The sequence below is a fragment of the Delphinus delphis genome, chromosome 5 (assembly GCF_949987515.2).
Source record: "Delphinus delphis chromosome 5, mDelDel1.2, whole genome shotgun sequence".
NCBI lineage: Eukaryota > Metazoa > Chordata > Mammalia > Artiodactyla > Delphinidae > Delphinus > Delphinus delphis.
The window spans coordinates 13,454,878-13,479,006 of NC_082687.1; the positions used below are offsets into that span (position 1 = coordinate 13,454,878).

The 24,129-nt window shown below is 37.1% G+C and overlaps 1 protein-coding gene across 5 annotated transcripts in view; it reads left to right on the plus strand.

The window, feature by feature from the left end:
* The window catches only part of PDLIM5 (PDZ and LIM domain 5), a 214,722-nt gene that overhangs the window by 19,557 nt on the left and 171,036 nt on the right, over window positions 1-24,129 (plus strand). The gene's annotated exons all lie outside the window — the stretch shown is intronic.

Genomic DNA, 24,129 nt, shown 5'->3' on the forward strand with positions numbered 1-24,129 from the left:
ATAAAAATTAAAAACAATAGCAGAAAAGTAGAATGGTGGTTAAAGGGCCTAGGGGGAGAGGGAGATGGGGAGTTGTTTAATGGGTATAGAGTTTCAGTTTTACAACATGAAAAAGTTCTGGAGATCTGTTGCACAACAGTTTAAATATATTTACCACTACAGGACTACACGAATTGATATGACTTTTATTTGATCAATAGAAAATGACCAGCTTATAAGCCTTTGCTATTTCTTATGTGTTACAAATATACATTCTAAAAGAAAGATTTATTTTTTCTTGAAGTGCCAGAGATATAGTAATAACATTTAGACAGGAATGAGCAGACAGCAAATTACTAACTTTTACTTGAAATTGTGGGAACTAAAATTTAACTTCAGGGATTGGTATAGTTATGGTAACATGATTTCTTAATGAAATTGAACAGATTTACCAGGGAATAGCCTCTATATTTAAAGACAGTGGAAAGTTTGTCAGAATTGGCAAACCATCTCCCAGTTCAGTAACTCTAAGGCAATTCAGTTCTGTTTTCTCTTCAAACACATGTATATATCACAAATATTGTATTTATATATAATATATAAATATATATATGTCTATACTCCCAGGTCTTTTAAACTATTAAATAGTAACTCTTAAATTTGCATCATATCTAAACTAAAAAATGTTGTAAATATGCCTACATATCTCATGAGTATGACGTATGAATGCACTTGACAATTTAGTGTTAACTGATTAACACTCTGAAGCTTGATTCTTCATATATTGGTGCAACGTGCATACAAAGCTTACACATGTGTGAGGAAGCCAGTGTCGTATTTCAGTTCTGATGGTCTAGAATCATTCCCCTTGTTTCCTCTATAGTTTTGTGGCACATGTTATTTCTGATTGGATGTTATTTGTAATTCTGATATTTTGAACATTTTAGTGTAGGTGGATAAGAGTGTTACTTTGTTTTTTAGGTAACTCAAACCTCTTCCCACTTCTTTCTGCCTAAAAATATAGTCTGTAGAATTGTTTTGAAGAATTGTTATATTTTAATTAAAGGTTGTTCTTTGTCATTGTCATCTTTTTTGTAAGTAGTAATTTATTACAATCTAATTTTCAAGAGGAAAAAATTTTTACTTTCGATTATAAAAATTATATATATATATACACACACACACACATACACATTCTAGTTGAAAATGCATAGGAAACAATGACAAAAAAAGCTGAAACCAAAACAAAACACCTCACCAAACCTGAAATCCAGCTACTCAGAAAACTGTGGACATTTTCCTGAGTATCCTTAAAAGCAGACACTTTACCAACATTCTTCATGTAACAGTTCATCTTGGATCTTCTTCCATCATCAATATATAAAGACTTTTATCATCTCTTTTTTTTGGTTGTATCTTGTTTTACTGTGTGTCTCATACTTAAATATTTTGAGTTTTTATATTGATAGTTTAGAAGAGATATAACAAGTATAGGGATAGAGAGGCAGGATATCATAGTGTGTAAGAGTATGGACTCTGGAGCCAGTCATTGTGTGTTCAAATCCCAGTACTTACACTTTCTTGCTGTGTGACCTTGACCAAATTACAAAGCTTCTCTGGGTCTCTCCTTTCTCATTTGTAAAATGAGATTAATTAGTAGTGTACTTATATTGATTGAGTTCATATTTTTTAAGTACTTGGCATACCTGGCAAAGAGTGCATGCAATATAAATATTAATATAAACTATTTTTGCTGTTATTATGGGTATAATGGTTGCTAAAATTTAGTGAGAGGTAGATACCAAATGATTTTAGGTATTTAGTCCAGGCATCAACACATATCCTTTTGCCAGTTCCCTATCTCTTCAAAAGTTTGTGCATGATATTATTAGGTATTTGTTGGATGGAGGTAGGATGAGGGGTGGGTGGTAGAAAGGAGGTTTCGAGTTTCAGAGACCTGGATAGAAAAGCTGTTGGCAGTTATTCAAGCTTTTCTGGCCATATTGCCTTTGGCATATCTTGGGTGGCTTTGACTAGAGCTGCTCTAAGTAGAGCCAGCCCTACTTGCTGTATCTTGGAATTTAGGGAATAGTTTTAAAGGTTCTTGATCCAGTAAAAGGCAATTTAAGTTAATATGAGTTAGTGAATTTTGGCATGTAGTCTAGCCTGGAGATGCACTCTGTAACCTTACTGACTATTTACTTTCTTTTTGTGTTTAACTATTCTTAAAGCATTAAAAGTAGCATGCGTTATTTGAGAGACACTTCTTTTTTTGGAATTTGCCTTTTTGACTTCTCCATGTATATAGTTTTCCTTTTTTAAGTTTAAATTTGGAGGAAAAGAACCGTGACTTCTAGTTTTTCATATTAAAGTGGTTTTAAAAAATGGCCTGGAATAGATGAAATGTAACGAAACAAAAAAGTTAAGAAAATTTGGCCTGTGGTTTCATGGATTTGTAAAATTTTATTTTAGTGTAGTCTTCTATGAACCTCCTTAAAATCAATGAAAAGTTATTAATCAAACGATCATTTTTTATGGTAAGTATACATTTAAAATATTTGATTTCTGCTTACTAATTTTTAGGTATATTTCACTTTTGATAGCAAGTCAGGCACATAAGAAGTTAAAGAAGCTTACTGTGACCAGTAGAATATGGTTTAGTGTAGTATTTAGTGTACAGTCAGCCCATATATCTGGGGGTTCCATATCTGCAGATTCCGCATCTGTGGATTCAACTGAACCGAAAATATTCGGAAAATTCCAGGAAGTTCCAAAAAGCTAGATTTGAATTTTCTATGCTAGCAGCTATTTACATGGCATTTACATTGTATTTACAACTATTTACATAGCATTTACATTAGATATTATAAGTAGATGATTATTATAGAGGTGACTATTCTAAGTATTATAGAGATGATTTAAAGTATATGGAGGGGCTTCCCTGGTGGCACAGTGATTGAGAGTCCGCCTGCTGATGCAGGGGACACGGGTTTGTGCCCCGGTCCGGGAAGATCCCGCATGCCGCGGAGCGGCTGGGCCCGTGAGCCATGGCTGCTGAGACTGCGTGTCCGGAGCCTGTGCTCCGCAATGGGAGAGGCCCGCGTACTGCAAAAAAAAAAAAATAATAAAAAATAAAGTATATGGAGGATGTACATAGGTTATATGCAAATACTATGCCATTTTATATAAGGGACTCAAGCATCCCTGAATTTTGGTATCCGCAGGGGGTCCTGGAGCCAATCCTCCTTACTGAGGGTTGATGACTGTACCAGGTGACAGTGAAGTTCAGTCTGGCTATCTGGCTAGAAGTGTTTTTTTTTTACTTCTAGTTCTGTAAAAACATGCCACTGGTAATTTGAGAGGGATTGTATTGAATCTGTAGATTGCTTTGCGTAGTAGAGTCGTTTTCACAATATTGATTCTTCTAATCAAAGAACATGGTATATCTCTCCATCTGTTTATACCATCTTGGATTTCTTTCATCAGTGTCTTATAGTTTCCTGAGTACAGGTCTTTTACCTCCTTAGGTAGGTTTATTCCTAGGTATTTTATTCTTTTTGTTGCCGTGGTGAGTGGGATTGTTTCCTTAATTTCTCTTTCTGATCTTTCATTGTTAGTGTATAGGAGTGCAGGAGATTTCTGTGCATTAATTTTGTATCCTGCAACTTTACCAAATTCATTGATTAGCTCTACTAGTTTTCTGGTGGCATCTTTAGGATTCTCCATGTATAGTATCATGTCATCTGCAAACAGAGACAGTTTTACTTCTTCTTTTCCAATTTGTATTCCTTTTATTTCTTTTCCTTCTCTGATTGCCGTGGCTAGGACTTCCAAAACTGTGTTGAATAATAGTGGTGAGAGTGGACATCCTAGTCTTGTTCCTGCTCTTAGAGATAATGCTTTCAGTTTTTCACCATTGAGAATGATGTTTGCTGTGGGTTTGTCATATATGACCTTTGTTATGTTGAGGCAGGTTCCCTCTATGCCCACTTTCTGGAGAGTTTTTACCATAAATGGGTGTTGAATTTTGTCAACAGATTTTCCTGCATCTATTGAGATGATCATATGGTTTTTCTTCTTCAATTTGTTAATATGGTGTATCACATTGATTGATTTGTGTATATTGAAGAATCCTTACATCCATGGGATAAACCCCACTTGATCATGGTGTATGGTCCTTTTAAAGTGTTGTTGGATTCTGTTTGCTAGTATTTTGTTGAGGATCTTTACATCTGTATTCATCAGTGATATTGGTCTGTAATTCTCTTTTTTTGTAGTATTGTTGTCTGGTTTTCATATCAGGGTGATGGTGGTCTCATAGAATGAGTTTGGGAGTTCCTTCCCCTGCAATTTTTTGGAAGAGTTTTAGAAGGATAGGTGTTAGCTCTTCTCTAAACCTTTGATAGAATTCACCTGTGAAGCCATCTGGTCCTGGGCTTTTGTTTGTTGGAAGTTTTTTTTTTTTTTTTTTTTCAGTATGTGGGCCTCTCACTGCTGTGGCCTCTCCCATTGCGGAGCACAGGCTCCGGACGCGCAGGCTCAGCGGCCGTGGCTCATGGGCCCAGCCGCTCCGTGGCATGTGGGATCTTCCCGGACCAGGGCACGAACCCGTGTCCCCTGCAACGGCAGGCAGACTCTCAACCACTGCGCCACCAGGGAAGCCCTGTTGGAAGATTTTTAATCACAGTTTCAATTTCAGTGCTTGCGATTGGTCTGTTCATGTTTTCTATTTCTTCCTGGTTCAGTCTCGGCAGGTTATGCATTTCTAAGAATTTGTCCGTTTCTTCCAGGTTGTCCATTTTATTGGCATACAGTTGCTTGTAATAGTCTCTTATGTTGCTTTGTATTTCTGCGGTGTCCACTGTAACTTCTCCTTTTTCATTTCTGATTTTATCGAGTTGGTCCTCTCTCTCTTTTTCTTGATGTGTCTGGCTAAAGGTTTATCAATTTTGTTTATCTTCTCAAAGAACCAGCTTTTAGTTTTCTTGATCTTTGCTATTGTTTTCTTTGTTTCTATTTCATTTATTTCTGCTCTGACCTTTATGATTTCTTTCTTTCAACTAACTTTGGGTTTTGTTTGTTCTTCTGTCTCTAGTTCCTTTAGGTGTAAGGTTAGATTGTTTATTTGAGATTGTTCTTGTTTCTTGAGGTAGGATTTTATTGCTATAAACTTCCCTCTTAGAACAGCTTTTGCTGTGTCCCATAGGTTTTGGATCGTTGTGTTTTCGTTATCATTTGTCTCTAGGTATTTTTTTTTTTTTTTTTTTTTTTTTTGCGGTACGCGGGCCCCTCACTGTCGTGGCCTCTCCCGCTGCGGAGCACAGGCTCCGGACGCGCAGGCTCAGCGGCCATGGCCCACGGGCCCAGCCGCTCCGCGGCACGTGGGATCCTCCCGGACCGGGGCACGAACCCGCGTCCCCTGAATCGGCAGGCGGACTCCCAACCACTGCGCCACCAGGGAAGCCCTCTAGGTATTTTTTGATTTCCTCTTTGATTTCTTCAGTGATCTCTTGGTTATTTAGTAACGTATTGTTAGCCTCCATGAGTTTGTGTTTTTTACCTTTTTTTTCCCTGTAATTGATTTCTAATCTCATAGCATTGTGGTCAGAAAAGATGCTTGATAGATTTTGATTTTCTTAAATTTACTGAGGCTTGAATTGTGATCCAAGATGTGATCTATCCTGGAGAATGTTCCTTGTGCACTTGAGAAGAAAGTGTAATCTGCTCTTTTCAGATGAAATGTCCTATAAATATCAGTTAAGTCCATCTTGTTTAATGTGTCATTTAAAGCTTGTGTTTCCTTATTTATTTTCATTTTGGATGATCTGTCCATTGGTGAAAGTGGGGTGTTAAAGTCCCCTACTATTCTTGTGTTACTGTTGATTTCCCCTTTTATGGCTGTTAGCATTTGCCTTATGTACTGAGGTGCTCCTATGTTGGGTGCATAAATATTTATAATTGTTATATCTTCTTCTTGGATTGATCCCTTGATCATTATGTAGTGTCCTTCTTTGTCTCTTATAATAGTCTTTAAAGTCTATTTTGTCTGATACAGAATTGCTACTCCAGCTTTCTTTTGATTTCCATTTGCATGGAATATCATTTTCTATCCCCTCACTTTCAGTCTGTATGTGTCCCTAGGTCTGAAGTGGGTCTCTTGTAAACAGCATATATATATGGGTGTTGTTTTTGTATCCATTCAGCAAGCCTGTGTGTCTTGCTTGGAGCATTTATTCCATTCACTTTTAAGGTAATTATTGATATGTATGTTCCTATGGTCATTTTCTTAATTGTTTTGGGTTTGTTTTTGTGGGTCCTTTTCTTCTTTTGTGTTTCCCACTTAGAGAAGTTCCTTTAGCATTTGTTGTTGTAGAGCTGGTTTTGTGATGCTGAATTCTCTTAGCTTTTGCTTGTCTGTAAAGCTTTTGATTTCTCTGTCAAATCTGAATGAGATCCTTGTCGGGTAGAGTAATCTTGGTTGTCGGTTTTTCCCTTTCATCACTTTAAGTATATCGTGCCACTCCCTTCTGGCTTGTAGAGTTTCTGCTAAGAAATCAACTGTTAACCTTACGGGTGTTCCCTTGTATGTTATTTGTCATTTTTCCCTTGTTGCTTTTAATAATTTTTCTTTGTTTTTAATTTTTATCAATTTGATTACTATGTGTCTCTGTGTATTTCTCTTTGGGTTTATCCTGCCTGGGACTTTTTGCGCTTCCCAGACTTGGGTGGCTATTTCCTTTCCCGTGTTAGAGAAGTTTTCGACTATAATCTCGTCAAATATTCTCTTGGGTCCTTTCTCTCTCTCTTCTCCTTTTGGGACCCCTATAATGCGAATGGTGGTGTGTTTAATGTTGTCCCAGAGGTCTCTTAGGATATCTTCATTTCTTTTCATTCTTTTTTCTTTATTCTGCTCTGTGTCAGTAAATTCTACCATTCTGTCTTCCAGGTCACTTATCCATTCTTCTGCCTCAGTTCTTCTGCTATTGATTCCTTCTAGTGTTTTTTCCATTTCAGTTATTATATTGTTGATTTCTGTTTGTTTGTTCTTTAGTGCTTCTAGGTGTTTGTTCTTTAATTCTTCTAGATCTTTGTTACACATTTCTTGCCTCTTCTCAATCTTTGCCTGCATTTTTTTTCTGAGGTCTTGGATCATCTTCACTATCATTCTGAATTCTTTTTCTGGAAGGTTGCCTATCTCCACTTCATTCAGTTGTTTTTCTGGGGTTTTATCTTGTTCCTTCATCTTGTACATAGTCATCTGCCTTTTCATTTTGTCTCCCTTCTGTGAATGTGGTTTTCGTTCCACAGGCTGCAGGATTGTAGTTCTTCTTTCTTCTGCTGTCTGCCCTCTGGTGGATGAGGCTGTCTAAGAGGCTTTTGCAAGCTTCCTTATGGGAGGGACTGGTGGTGGGTAGAGCTTGGTGTTGCTCTGGCAGTCAGAACGTGTGTCTTATGCCATAAGGAAAAGGTACTGGATCTGAAATCAGATGTTCTGGCTTCTCATGCTCTTCATTAGTTATGTAGTATAAACTCGGATAATTTATTTCAAATCACTAAGCAACATTCTCATTATAAATTTGGATAATTTGCTACAGAACTTTCTGGGAATTAAGTTGAAAAATATGTAAATGAAAGGAATGTAATTTATTTTTAATTTGAAGAATAAGTTCTGAGTTCATATTGTCATTTTTTCCATCTTAGTAATATAATCTTTAATAAGTACTTGGAAGTAAGGATTCATTGCCTTTTTAAAAAGTTTTCATAGAATTCTAACTAACAAAACAATAACTGGAAAGCATCTGTATATGTTTTCTAACACAATTTGTTCTCCGTGGAGTTCCTTTTTCTGTAATTGGGAAATTCAGTGTATTTACATTTCATTCATTTGGTGAATTTTGATAGGCTCTGGCAATACAAAAATGCGTAAGATGTATTTCATTTCCTTGGAGACATCACAGTCACATGGGGGATACAGACTTAAAAAAAACAAGTGAATTTCAGCAGAGCATGAAAGAGCTTTGTTAGAAGATGAAAGTGTGCCGTTTAAGTTTTGGGGAGAGATTAGTTATAATTGTGTGATATTATGTACAGGACAAGACTCGTATATCTGTTATTTATCTAGACATGAGAAGGTTGTACCCATATGGGGCTGTTGGATGGTAAGTTGTCACGAGTAGCTTTGTGGAAACCACATGTCATTAGTCAGGTGGGGTCTTCCCTCCACCAGAAGTGCCTCTGCTGTTAAAAGGTGGGGTGCTCTGAAGGAAAGGAGTGACAGGGGAAAGAGAAGCTAATGTTTTGAGAACAGAATCACAAGGTGAATACATGCCTTAATGGGCATCTGTTACTTGACAGAAGGACAGAAGAAAGTACAAATCTCTACCTTTATCTCTTTGAATCTGGCCAAACTCTATTTCTCTCTTGTTCGTCCATCTTTGCTAGTTTCCAAGTTTATTTCTCTTAGGCTTATCTGTTTAGTTATAATAGCACTCTAGGATTACAACTGCAATATGTCTTCTTTTGGTTATATATTATTATTGTGCTAGAACTATGTCATCAAGTGATATAATAAAATATTCTACAAATAAAAGCATTTGTTTCACACATTGCGTGACCAATGTAATATATATGCAGTTGGGAAATTATGTGGTTAAAGTGAGGTGAACTCGTGCATACCTCTTATGCTTAAGGAATATTATCACCACCAGTGGCTATTCTATCTCTTAAAAAACATAAATCATGTGACATCTGTGTGGTAAAAGGTGAATGGATTAAAAATCTCTGCTAAGGATTATAGGTGGTCTCAAAGGTTTTCCTCAAGGTCAGGAAGGCAGAACTGGGGAGTCATTGTGCTTCTCAAGATCCCTTAGATTCACCTCTCAGATGAATCGTACACATCTAAGTTCTGCCACCATGATATTAGTTGTATTTCTTATGCTCCAACCACTCAGAGTAGATCTGTAGATTACTACCTGTAAGTATCTACCTTAGCACTAGAATTTCTTTCCTTAAAATAGTCTTTACATTTTTTTGTACTTGGAAATACTACCAAATAATAAAGGATACTATTCAGTAAGGATCCTTTTGCTTTTGATAAATTAGGGTAAGGTTTACATGTAGCTTCCAGATAAAAATGCTATACTTACAGCATTAAGGCTGTAGGAGATAAAAGAAAGATCTTTTGTCAGTAGGTTAGCTTGGTATGTTAGACCTCATGGTGAGCTCTCTAGAGGGAAATGCTGACATGACTTTTCTCATAAGAAACTTTTGGGTGACAGACACTGCAATTTGCTTATTTAGTACTTTTGATCAACGCTTTTCCTTACTATAAATTCTTTTGGGGTGGCAGTGTGCCCAGGTAAGAGATTTGCCTTTGTAGACTCACTGCAGTGCAGTCTAAGTGGATGTTTGCTAGGGTATGTTTCTGTTTGCCTGAGAGAGGTGCCCCCCATTCCCTATTGATTGTCTTCTTATCCTTGTCAGGAAAGTGGACATGGTGCTTGGACTTTCTTGTTACCGTTTGTGACAATTAAAAAGTAGATGAAATCTATGTATGTGGGTGGCTGAGGAGAAAGACTGAGGAGCCTGCGACAAGGATGCGTGGAACTGCCTTGGACTCCTACCTTTACACCTCTCTTTACGTGAAGAAAATAACAATTTCTTTTTTATTAAAACCACTGTAGAAGGATTTTTCTGGTATGTGCAGCCGAATATAATCCTAACTTTGCTTCATAAGAAACATTTTGTTTTATCTTCACACCAGAGCCTTTGTTACTAAAAGCTATTAGTGCACGCCAGATACAGATTTTGTCAGTGAACTTCAACTATTGTTGAACTTGACTAGCTGGGATGGAGGGATTATGAGAAAAAAGCATATATTTCAATGTAATTTGAAATTAACATTTCATCAGGAATCATGTGATTCAAGACCATTCTCCTCCTGAACGGGAAATTGAAGAAAACATCGAATCCAGATAAGTTCTTACAGTTTGGATTCTGTAAGTTGTTTGCAGCTTTCTGATCTCTTGCAGCCTGGCCATTCCTTAAAAGATCCACCCCTTAGACGATGGCACACGCACGTATCCAAAACGTTGCTGGGTTTCTCCTTGCTGAATTTAGCCTGCTGGTACTCCACAGGAGTTATTCCGAGGTGTGGTGGGAGTATTCACTTTCCTTTGAGTACTTGCAGATGGCTGTGTGTGTTTCTTAAGAAACTACAGAGGGTGTAGGGGAGCCTCTGGAACCGTGTTAATTGGCCCACCTGTATCAGAATTACCTGCGGCTCTTAATAACAGTACACTGAATTTCTAGGTTCCCCCAGCCTCTTTCACAAAACCTTCAAGTTGCGTGTTTGTATTAAGATGCTGAATTAACCTGTTCCACCGGTGAGTGCATCCTTCACTGCGGGCATTTGTTGTCGATGGCTTCCAGCTTCCGGAATGGTGGCTTTGTGTGTGAAGTCAACTTTTCCATCGATTTTACATGAGTGTTTAATGTTTGAGGAAAGTATTTTATCATGGAGTAATTTTTTTTTTTTTTTTTTAATTTATTTATTTATTTTTGTTGCGGTACGCGGGCCTCTCACCGCTGCGGCCCCTCCCGCCGCGGAACACAGGCTCCGGACGCGCAGGCTCAGCAGCCACGGCTCACGGCCCCAGCCGCTCCGCGGCATGTGGGATCCTCCCAGACCGGGGCACGAACCTGCGTCCCCTGCATCGGCAGGCGGACCCCCAACCGCTGCGCCACCAGGGAAGCCCCTATCATGGAGTAATTGATACTATTCTTGAATTGAAACAATTTTTGTCTACAAATAGCCAGGGAACTATTTTTTCTTTAATGGTGCTTATTTGACTTGCAAGATTCATATTCGTTCAGGTTTTCCAGAAATTCCTATTACCTTCATTTTATTGAGGCGATCTTTGTTTTCTTTTATAGGTGTTAACTTTTTAGTCGCTCTTGCCCAAAGTCCTTTAGAAAGGGAGATGTAATTTTTAAAAATCAGTGCCATCCTTAAAAAAAACTTATACCTTTGAAAAAATGCAGTGTCACTTTTAAATCATATCTTTGCCATTAAATGTGTATTATAAGTAGCCATAAAAAAACCTCTTGTTATTTTTTTGGTACAAATATTTCATTTCCAGGTAAAATATATAAGCAAGCAAAACCTTTCTCTGAACCTGAATCTGTACATCTGTAAAATGAAACACTTAACACATTTTACAGTGTTTGTACTTTTTTGAGTTAGTTCTTCAGCCATGGCAAGTTCAGCTTAGCTAGTAGGTGTTTTTGAGGCCTTCTGGTGAGCACGTGTTTTGCATTCCCCCTTACCACCTCCTTTATTGAGCTGTTTCCGTCATCGTAAAATGCTTTGCCCTTTACTAAAGCGAATGCCATAAAGGATTTGCCTCAGGGGCAGTTATTTCTCCGTGAGTTAAGGTGGAGTAAGAGTACTAAGGAAGTGAGGTCAACACAGAGTACAGCTCATCTCCTTTTATGGAAAGTAGTTTTGCCGCAAGAATTACTTTGCACACCACCCACTGAGAGTGAGGCAGTTCAGTAGATGCCCCTTTTGGAATGGTCATAAACATGTATTTTCTTCTGTTGATGAAATGCAAGTAGTTCTTCCGTCTCAGATAGTATGTGGGCTCTTTTTAGTCATGGGGGGGATAGAATGGATGATCGAGGCAAGTAATTATCCTAGGAGCTGTGAACCAGGCACACTTCAGTCTGGGACACTGTGTCCCTGGTTCTAGAATTTGACAGGCTGATTGGGAATGTTTGATCGTCTTAGGTTACATGAGATGCAGTTCCTATGAATGCATATGCATGTAAATTATATATACTTTAGACACACACTTGTATGTGAATGATAAATATCATGTAAATGGTGAAGTCATTCTACAGTTTGATTATCAGGCAGTTAAAATTTGTTGCTTTTATGGTTTTGGTCATAATATGAACCTTACTGATTAGGTGTAGAATGTCAAGAATATTGCCTACTATCTGGTAATATCTTTTAAAACAAGTATCTTTATCTAAAAATTAAAGTTTAATGAACTTGTAAAATATTCAAATAATATAAAGTATACAAAGTATAAAGTAAAATTTCCACAGACTTTTCCAGCCTCCTTTCTTAACCGGATGTATTCTTTCTGACTTTTACTCTTTATTTGTCTATTCCAATGTGCACCACTCTCCCCCACTAATACATGTTGTTCTGCAACTTTCCTTTTGTTCTTTTTTTATATATATATTTATTTATTTTTGGCTGCGTTGGGTCTTTGTTGCTGCGCGCGGGCTTTCTCTTGTTGCGGTGAGCAGGGGTTACTCTTCGTTGCAGTGCACGGACTTCTCATTGCGGTGGCTTCTCTTGTTGCGGAGCATGGGCTCTAGGTGCCCAGGATTCAGTAGTTGTGGGTCACGGGCTCTAGAGCGCAGGCTCAGTAGTTGTGGCACACTGGCTTGGTTGCTCCGCGGCACGTGGGATCTTCCCGGACCAGGGCATGAACCCGTGTACCCTGCATTGGCAGGCGGATTCTTAACCACTGTGCCACCAGGGAAGCCCTTCCTTTTGTTCTTTAATATGTATCATGGATGTTTCCAGGCCAGTACATATAGGTGTCTATTATTGATGTACATAATTTATGCATCAATGTTTTTGAAATAATTTTATTTATTTATTTATGGCTGTGTTGGGTCTTTGTTTCTGTGCTAGGGCTTTCTCTAGTTGTGGCAAGTGGGGGCCACTCTTCATCGCGGTGCACGGGCCTCTCACTATCGCAGCCTCTCTTGTTGTGGAGCACAGGCTCCAGACGCGCAGGCTCAGTAATTCTGGCTCACGGGCCCAATTGCTCCACGGCATGTGGGATCTTCCCAGACCAGGGCTCGAACCCGTGTCCCCTGCATTGGCAGGCAGATTCTCAACCACTGCGCCACCAGGGAAGCCCTGAAGTAATTATCTTTATATCCAGATTTTTTAAATGAATGTTTGCTTATTTATTTATTTTTGCCCAATACATATCTTTATGTGGCTGTTAATAACAGAAAAAGTTAAATATAAAAGGTAATCTTATTAATGAGTGTTTTGGTGAGTTATATGCAAATTTCCAATTAAAATTAAAAAGAATCTGAAAACAACCTAAACATTTTTGTCAACAAGGACTGTAAAATATTATAAACTCTGTTTATGAATATTTTTCTGTATATTTGATTCTATGTAAAATAAGCCTCGAATGATTCTAGATTTTTTTTAAATCTTTGAAATTTTGACATCTGCAAATATGCTTTCCATTCAGTTTTTCTCGAAATTAAAAATGTGTAACTAATACATTATACCTCTAAAAATGTTTATTTAAAGATTTATAAATAAAGTAGCCAGAATTACAATCCCATATGCTGTATATTATTTATCTATAGTACTTAAAATTCCTGAACATGTCCTTCCATATAACAGTGGATAAAAAATTAGTGAGATGACCCTAAGGAGTAAATGGTCAAAATTAATTTCTTTTGTATATTGCATGTATTGTCTTTCTAGAATTTCTCTTTAGTTTGATATTTATAATCCTATTTTATGTAAGCTGCTATTAAAATAAGTCAGTGTTTCTGATAATTGTGCAAATGGTAAATGGCAGCAGAAGCCAATTTAGGATTGAAAAAAAATGTGGCTGGTCTGCTTATCATATGATCCAGATATGAAAAACTGAGAGATGATTCAAGAAGTGATGATGCGATTAGGTAAATGATTCTTTTAGACTAGCATTTTACTGAATAGCCAGTGTTGCAGTGTTAAGTAATTCAGTAAATTAATTTGGGTTCTACCCAGAAGAAGGTAAGAGTGGATTCTTAATATACCTTTCAGTTCTATGTTTGGTTCTTTTTGTATTATATGTGAATATAAATTTTGTTCTGAAATATTAAATGACCGTGTACTGTTGTTTTTTATACAGCTTTATCTGTCAGAAGCTCTTTATTCTCTATCTCAGTCACAAAGCAGCACTATTTATTCCCAGTGGAAATTTTTACACGCTAGTGTGACCCTTGTTTGAGTTCACTAACAGAGATCCTTGATATTTTGATTTAGGGGTATGGTCACTTGCTCATTGTAGAAAATGCAGTGATCATCACCTTATTCAGAATAAAAGCCAGAAATGGATTCTGGCATTGATTTAATTGGCCTCTAGCATTTGCATTTGAGACGAGAAACTTAACCCACTTTCAAGCTCTTGAGCTATTCAGGTGTTTGATTAAATCATTTCCTTTCATAACTTCTTAGCTCTGACATTGATTTTGGTATTTTCGAGTTAATATGATTATATTAAATAATGAACCTTTTACTGTTGCTAGTTCATACGTAAATCCTGGGACAATTTCCTTTTCTTTTTGAACTGAGAACAAATTGGATATTGAATAATCTCTTCAGAATGTATCTTCAGTGTTTGGCTAACTTGCGGAATACATTACTTGCATATTATATCGCTATTCCTTTATGCCTTCACAAGTTTTCAGTGACACCAAGGCTCATAATCTTTACAACTGACATGTATAAACTGAGCTTTATTTTTTCATAGCATTGGTAGGATGAATATCCATTTCATCATCTCTATCTCATTTAAGTTAGAGATTTCTTATGCCAGAATCAGATAAGGGAAGGAATATCATTTTTATAGTAACATGGAGATCTTTCACCTACTTTTAAAGTATGCTGCTATAAAAATAATTACATAATTATCAATATAGGTATACTTTTTTCAGCTTTAAGATCCTGAACTAATTCCAGAGGAGCTATTTAGTTTTAAGAGGTGTTTTTTTCCCCCCATTTCCCAATGGTTGAGAGATAATAGGACCAAATTAAATGTATGAAGCAGAGTCTCCTATATGTATTTTGTAGATTAAAAGGCACTCCAGAGTTTTATAGCACAGTGTGTTGGAATTAACTGATTTTTATGTTGAACTAAGCTTTCTTACCTAGTAGAAGTTTAGGGTTTTTTTGGTTGAATTACAGACAATATTCAAGTACATCTGTTTAAAAAATTTTATTTATTTATTTATTTATTTATATTTGGTCGCACTGGGTCTTAGTTGCAGCCGGCCGTCTCCTTAGTTGCGGCTCGTAGGCTCGTTAGTTGCAGCTTGCTGGCTCCTTAGTTGCAGCTCACTGGCTCCTTAGTTTCGGCATGTGGGCTCCTAGTTGCAGAAGGCTGGCTCCTTAGTTGCAGCAGGCGGGCTCCTTAGTTGTGGCATGCGGACTCTTAGTTGTGGCATGCATGTGAGATCTAGTTCCCTGACCAGGGATTGAACCTGGGGCCCCTGCATTGGGAGCACACAGTCTTAACCACTGCACCATCAGGGAAGTCCCCAAATACATTTGAGTTTCCATGATGGAAATAAAAAATAAAAAATACCTTATAATCCTAGTAGGAAATATATACTACCAAGAAAACTGTTCATATAAATATTTATTTTTAAAATGCAGAAATGGAATCACTATATATGTTTTGTAGCCTAAATTTTTAGCTTTATTGATGTTTAGTTGGCATGCAATATAGTGCTCATATTTAAAGTGTACGATTTGATAACTTTGGACATAATCTATACCCCCCTAAAACTACTCACCACAATCAAGAAAATGAACATATTAATCACCCCCAGAAGTTTCCTGGGAGCTCTTGTAGTCCCTTCCTTCCACTCTCCCACCTCCCCGCTGTCCCCTCATCCCAAGCAACCACTGATATGCTTTCTGTCACTATGTTACTGTAGATTAGTTTGTATTTTCTAGAATTTTATATAAATAGAACTATATCGTATGTACTTTTTTTTTTTTGGTGTGAGTTTTTTTCACTCAACAATTATTTTGGGATTCATGCATGCTGTAGCTAACAGTAGATCATTACCTTATATTACTGAGTAGTATTCCTTTGTGTAGATATAGCATTGTTTGTTTATTTACCTGTTGATGGGCATGCAGGTTATTTCTCATTTTTGACTATTAATTTATGAAGAAAGCTGTAGTGAACATTCACGTACAAGTCTTTGTAAGGACGTGTGCTGTCATTTTTCTTGGTTAAGTACCTAGGAGTGAAATGGCTAAATTATATGGAAGGTATTTGCCTAACTGTTTTAGAAATTGCCAAACAGTTTTCCTAAGTGGTTGTACCATTTTACATTCCCATTAGCAGTGTATGAGAGTTCAGTTTCTGTGCATCCTCATCAACACTTGGTATGATCAGTATTAATTTTAGCCATTCTAATAGGTGTATAGTATCTTTTTTTTTTAAATCAAGATAAATTACTAGAGTCTTCAACATGTGATGCACTGTTCAAGTTTTCCTTTTTTAATTGAAGTGAAATTCACTTAACAAAAGTAACCATGTTAAACTGAGCAATTCAGTTGCAGTTTAGTACATTCACAGTGCTGTGTAACTACCACCTTTATCTAGTTTCAAAACATTTCATCACCCCAAGAGGAAATCCCATCCCCATTAAGCAGTTACTCTCCGTTTTCTCTTCCCCTCAGCCTCTGGCAACTACCAATCTGCTTTCTGTCTCTTACATTTACCTATTCTGAATATTTCATATGAATGGAATCATACAATATGTGCTCTTTGGTGTTTGACTTCTTGAACTTACCGTAGTGTATTTTTATTATTATTATTTTTTTGCGATACACGGGCCTCTCACTGTTGTGGCCTCTCCCGTTGCGGAGCACAGGCTCCGGACGCGCAGGCTCAGTGGCCATGGCTCACGGGCCCAGCCGCTCCGCGGCATGTGGGATCCTCCCAGACCGGGGAATGAACCCGTGTCCCCTGCATCGGCAGGTGGACTCCCAACCATTGCGCCACCAGGGAAGCCCTGACCATGCTATTTCTTGACTAACTTTAATGTCTCTGGGGGCATTGCAGCTTTTTTTTTTTCCTTCTGATACATGTTTCTTACATATTGATAAGATTTTTATAGCAACATTTCTTGGTGCTTTTGAGCTCTGTATATCTGGAAATTCCCACACATCTTTTAAAGTTGAAGCCAGTGTGGCCCTCCTCAATGAAGTCTTTCTCAGTTTTAACCCCAGAGTGTAAATTTATTCTAAGCATGCAGTACATTTTATATATTCATCTTTGAATTTCAGAACCTACCACTGTGCCTGGCATCAATACTGACTAGTTAAACTACGCATAGATCAAATCAGGTTTCTGGTCTATATTATTTATATTCTACAGTGTATCTTTCATATTAATGCTAATTTCAACTTGAAAAGTTTATTGGTGTGATTGTATCCCTAACTTCTAGCATTAAGTGAGAAATCATAGTTAGGTTTGGGAATCTAGATATCATCAACATATACGTAAGAATAATTTTTTGTTTGTTTCAGGGTTTTGTAATCTCAAATGATACAACTGTATGAGCCTGGTCTGGTTTTACTATTTAGAATTACAGAATAAAATGTTTTGTTAAACTTTAGCCTCAGATTTTCCATTAAGTTGCAGTAAACTGTAAATATGGTTCAATTAAGGTTGTGTTCTAAGTTGACCTTGACAACGTCTTCAGTTAGGTAGCATGCCAAAATTAAAATGGAGCTTAGTTATTTTAAAAAAAAGGTTTAGTATTGTAGTTATTTGTCTATCGCCTCTAGGCTTACAGATTTGTCCATCAAGCAGTGAAGACATAAATTTCATATAACCAACTGTCTAGGAAATTTTTAAAAATTAGAATCTTTTGAATGTTAAATTGAAATTAGTAAGTAAATATATTAGTTGCTTTGTATGTAAAAACAGAAAGGACGATTCTATTAGAATTCTTGTAGAAGTCTTACTGACTTGATGAATATGTAAGCGGACATTTTTGTGAAGATCAGTACAAGCTGTTTCCCAAGGTAAGGCTGGGGAGGTATTTCTGCAACTTGAACAGCACTCATGCAGCAGGTTGAGTTAGTGGGGGTTGCTTTGGCCAGCAAGCACACTGGTGCCCAAGAACATGGCCGGGCTGATGGCTTGCTGGATGCACATTTGACCTGATAAAGGAGAAACGAAACTAACTGACCGCTCACTGCCAATTTCAGTTTCCAATTGACTTAATCCTGAAAACTAGAGCATAAATAGATAACAGCCTACACATTCGGGTAGTTCCAGAAAAACCAGATTTATCTAAAATTATATCTCTCACTGTAGTATATAGTTCCTCTGTAAATTTTCATTGATGGTAGTAAATAAAAAGGCATTAACATTTGAGTCTTTCTGATTTCAGAAGATTTATGCCTAGCAGGTGGGACACTTTCAAACTCATACTAAATTAGTGAGCTGTGATTTAAGAATTGCTTAAGACTATCCTCTTGTGTAGGTTTCTTTTTTTGGAAGACTGCTTTATGTATGATTCTTTGTCATATGTATTATTTCCCTCTAAGGAAGGTATTGTCAGTGGATTTAATTTAATTAACACTTTTCTGTTATGTTTTTGTGTTCCTAGTGATACTGCTGAGCATTATGAGGGCATGTCTTAACAATAAAATATTTACTGTCAATAAAATCTTTCTGCGTAGTATTTTAAAATTGAGAAGATAATTTTTTTATCCTGCTAGTAATGACTACGTCTTATTTAAAGAAGTGAAAATAATAATTCAGACACTTAATACCAGTATCCTAATAGAGGTAAAAAAGTAAAGGAAGAGTTTATACCCGATGAACTATATAAAACATGGTATGATCCTGATAGAAATATGGTTACCAATTATATGATCAAAATTCATTTTGGAAAAGTAAATTGACTGTGCTCATTTGTTAATGAGGATTTTGGCATTCCTATTAGAGAGATAAAGTGGGAAAAGCATCTTGGTGAATTATTCTGGAGTTCAGGCTTCAATCTTATTTGTAGTGTAACTTGTCTATGTAGCGTCACAAAGAGTTATGTAGAGATCGTGAAACAGCTTCATTTAATAAAGTGGGCATCTCTTTCATGTTAACTATATATGTTATTGTAACATAGGAGAATGTGTATCTAGTGTGCCATTGTCCAGTTTCAAATCATAGATTTCAGATCACTGTTTGCCACCAATACTTTTCTCTTCAAAGCTGCCAGACTGCGTGTAGAGCTACAAGCTGTAACAGAGTTTTAACTTGCTAGATAGTCTGAGAGGAAAGACTACATTCATTGTTATATCTGTTATTGGAGAATCCTTGGAGAACTGCTTAGCTAAACCTAGATGTTCAACCAGTAATCCAAATGAGGAGTGACCTGGCCTTTGAGGTCATTTCTAAGCACTGGGAAATCAAACGTGTGTGCTTTAAAAAGCAGGTTCTGAGGTTGCTTCATGTGCTGTTTTCCCATCTAGGTTTTAATTACTCTCGTGTCATTACTTTGTAAAACATCATCTATATAGTTACATACTAATGTTTAATGCACTTTTCTCTGTGTGTGCTTTACTTCAATAAGTATTACATTAAAAAATCAAAAATGGCTGAATGATTAATTGGGTGTGAGGAAACAATGAAAAAATAAATAAAAATAAAAAGCAGGAAACACAAAAGACCCCGAATAGCCAAAGAAGTCTTGAGAAAGAAAAACGGAGCTGGAGGAATCAGGCTCCCTGACTTCAGACTATACTACGAAGCTACAGTAATCAAGACAGTATGGTACTGGCACAAAAACAGAAATATAGATCAATGGAACATGATAGAAAGCCCAGAGATAAACCCACGCACACATGGTCACCTTATCTTTGATAAAGGAGGCAAGAATATACGATGGAGAAAAGACAGCCACTTCAATAAGCGGTGCTGGGAAAACTGGACAGCTACATGTAAAAGAATGAAATTAGGACACTCTCTAACACCATACACAAAAATAAACTCAAATTGGATTAAAGACCTAAATGTAAGGCCAGACACTATAAAACTCTTAGAGGAAAACATAGGCAGAACACTCTATGACATAAATCACAGCAAGATCCTTTTTGACCCACCTCCTAGAGAAATGGAAATAAAAACAAAAATAAACAAATGGGACCTAATGAAACTTAAAAACTTTTGCACAGCAGAGGAAACCATAAAGAAGACCGAAAGACACCCCTCAGAAAGGGAAAAAATATTTGGAAATAAAGCAACTGACAAAGGATTCAATAACAAAAAAACAAACAACGCAATCCAAACATGGGCAGAAGACCTAAACAGACATTTCCCCGAAGAAGATGTACAGATTGCCAACAAACACATGAAAGAATGCTCAACATCATTATCATTAGAGAAATGCAAATCAAAACTACAATGAGATATCATCTCACACCAGTGAGAATGGCCATCATCAAAAAATCTAGAAACAATAAATGCTGGACAGGGTGTGGAGAAAAGGGAACACTCTTGCACCCCTGATGGGAATGTGAATTGGTACAGCCACTATGGAGAACAGTTTGGAGGTTCCTTAAAAAACTACAAATAGAACTACCATATGACCCAGCAATCCCACTACTGGGCATATACCCTGAGAAAACCATAATTCAAAAAGAGTCATGTACCAAAATATTCATTCCAGCTCTATTTACAATAGCCAGGAGATGGAAACAACCTAAGTGTCCATCATCGGATGAATGGATAAAGAAGATGGGACACATATATACAATGGAATATTACTCAGCCGTAAGAAGAAGCAAAATTGAGTTATTTGTAGTGAAGTGGATGGACCTAGAGTCTGTCATACAGAGTGAAGTAAGTCAGAAGGAGAAACACAAATACTGTATGCTAACACATATATATGGAATTTAAGGGGAAAAAAAATGTCATGAAGAACCTAGGGGTAGGACAGGAAAAGACAGACCTACTAGAGAATGGACTTAAGGATATGGGTAGGGCAAAGGGTAAGCTGTGACAAAGTGAGAGAGAGGCATGGACATATATACACTACCAAACGTAAAATATATAGCTAGTGGGAAGCAGCCGCATAGCACAGGGAGATCAGCTCAGTGCTTTGTGACCACCTAGATGAGTTGGATAGGGAGGGTGGGAGGGAGGGAGACGCAAGAGGGAAGAGATATGGGAACATATGTATATGTATAACTGACTCACTTAGTTATAAAGCAGAAACTAACACACCATTATAAAGCAATTATACCCCAATAAAGATGTAAAAAATATATATATATATACAGGAGTACTTCATTTTATTGCACTTCACTTTACTGTGGTTTGCAGGTACTTCATTTTTTATAAATTGAAGTTTGTGGCAACCCTGAGTCCAGCAAGTCTATTGGTGCTGTTTTTCCAGCTGCATTTGCTTGCTTTGTGTCTCTGTGTCACATTTCAGTAATTCTCATAATACTTCAAACTTTTTCGTTATTGCTATATTTGTTATGGTGATCTGTGATCATCTTTGATGTTACTATTATAGTGGTTTTGGGGTGTCATAACCTGCGTCCATGCAGAACAGCAGACTTAATCCACAAATGCTGTGTGTGTTCTGTCAGCTCCACCAACCTGCTGTTCCCCCATCTCTCTCCCTCTCCTTGGGCTTCCCTATTCCCTGAGACACAACAATATTGAAATGAGGCCTATCAGGAACCCTACAATGACCTCTAAGTGTTCAAGTACAAGGAAGAGTCAGTCAGTGGGCCAAACATCACTGCGGTCCTATTTCAAGAAGTTGCCACGCCACCGCAGGTCCCAGCAACCACCCCCCAGTCGGTCAGCAGCATCAACACTGAGGCAAGACCTTCCCTCAGCAAAAAGATTACAGCTCACTGAAGGTTCAGATGACGGTTAGCATTCTTTAGCAGTAAAGTATTTTACATAACGGTAACTACACTTTTTAGCCATAAAGCTATTGCACACTTCATAGACTACAGTGTAGTGTAACCATAACTTCTATATGCACTGGGAAACCAAAAAATTCATGCGACTTGCTGTATTGCGATATTTGTTTTATTGTGGTGGTCTGGAACCGAAACCACAATATCTCCAAGGTTTTGCCTGTATACACATACACACTTGTAATTTTAACACGTATATTGCCAAACTGCCCACCAATATTGTATGAAAGTGTATATTTCCCCACATCCTGGCAACACACAGTTATCAAATTATAGATCTCTGATAGGTGAAAAATAATTTTAGCATTTTCATATGTTTTAAGAGCTGTATATATTTTCTTTGGGGGCAGATTCTTTTAATATTAAAACCTTGTACATAGTAGAGAATCCAAACGTGGTATCACTTTGCCAATGGTGACTATTCACACCTGACAGTATAATTTTTTTCAAAGTATAATTTTTTTTCTGAACAAGTTACTGTGCCTGTCAGCAAAAGCAGCTCCTTTCAGAGCATCTAAAACCTTGTAAGAGTATTTGAAAAGTTGTGAATTTTATTAACATCTGTGAATTCTTTCATTAATTTTTAGCCAAAGGGACAGGTGTAAACACAGTTAACATTTTAATAGATCTTCCAAGCTAGGGGATCCGTACCCATAATCTGCAGCCTCAGGAAATTTTACATAAGTTACGCATACATTTTTCTTTTTACACTGGGGGATTGAAGGCTGAGTAAAGAGAGGAGGAACACACAAAAAGTCTAAAAAGATAAAAAGGCAGAAATGATGTTTTGGGTATTCAGGCTTTTATGTATCATAAAACAAGTTATAGCAACTGAAATGATATTTGTTTTTTAAAATTTTATTTACTTCTACTAATTTAAAAAATATAGAGTATAAAGAAGAAATATTGTAAAGTTGCCCATAATCACGTTGTCTAATCCCTTCTGGTAATTCCACTTAGAAAAAAATATTTTTCTGAATTTCTAAAAAGAATTTTTTTAACTCTTTTAAAATATCATGATATTTAAGGCACAGAAATTGGTCTTTGATGTTCTAATACAGTGTTATTCGAAGTGTTGTCCAGAGAGTTGTCAGTTTGTGATAACGTAAGTTCAGAAATTGAGAGTATTTAGAAATTTTTATAGCATTTTGACCCAGTAATTTTATTTTATCTTATTTTAAAAAAATTTTTATTGGAGTATAGTTGATTTAAAATGTTGTGTTAGTTTCAGGTGTACAGCAAAGTGAATCAATTATACATATACATATATCCACTATTTTTTAGATTGTTTTCCATATTGAGTAGCATTCCCTGTGCTATACAGTAGGTCCTTATTAGTTATCTAATTTGCATATAGTAGTGTGTATATGTCAATCCCAGTCTCCCAGTTTATCCCTCCACCCCTTTCCCCCTGGTGACCCAGTGATTTTATGTCTGTTGAATCTAATAGTAGAAATATGAGACTTTTATTTTATAAACTTTTTAAATTTTTCAGATAATTTTTTTGTTGTATTTTTATTAAGGTATTGGTCTGAAACAGATTGGAGATTTAGAAAAATAACTGGCTCTTCACAGATGCTTTGAGGAGATGTGCTCTGTATTATTTCATTGATCAATTATATTTCATTGATCAATCATACTCGTACCTCACCAGCCTCCTCTGAGAGAGGCTTCTGTCATCATTCATCAGCGGCATCTTAGGGAAGATCCTCCTACCAAAATTAAAATGTTGGGAGGAACTATGGTACTGCCCCATCTTGGAAGGTAGAAACTGGGCGGGCTACCTTGTCTCCCCCCTAGGTGAGCCTATGAGTTGGATTTTGGAGTAAGATTAGCTCAGTAAGAGAACTGATTTTAAAATGAGGAAAGGAGATTGGGTGGAGGGGGTCCTGTCTTTTCTGCCACTTTTCGTCTCTTCCTTTACTTTCTCTTTCCTCTCCTTTTCCCTCCTTTCTCATCTTGCTCAGTTTCCCTTCTTTTTTGGTCTGCATGGTTAGAAATTTTGACTGAGGAATTTTTTTTAACTTGTGTGATGTATGGATACCTATTTTTGGATACCTGAGAGTTAATCAGGGTAATGGTTTAGAGCTAAACTTTAAGGGAGAGAGATTTCCTTCCTGCTTTATCCAGCCTAGTTTATCTAAATTGGAGGGACAGATGGATGGGATTTAAGGGAATAAACTGTGAAGAGTAAAACGTGTACATTTGGCTGGAGGGTGCAGTGTGTTATCTCAGGAGGGAGTGACAGATGATGTGCCGGATGGGAGAGCAGCCCAGCTGGGGTCACAGGATGGACCTTGAAATCACACTGCCTGGGTTCCAGCCTCAGCACTGTGACTTCCTAGCTCTGTGACCTTAGACTA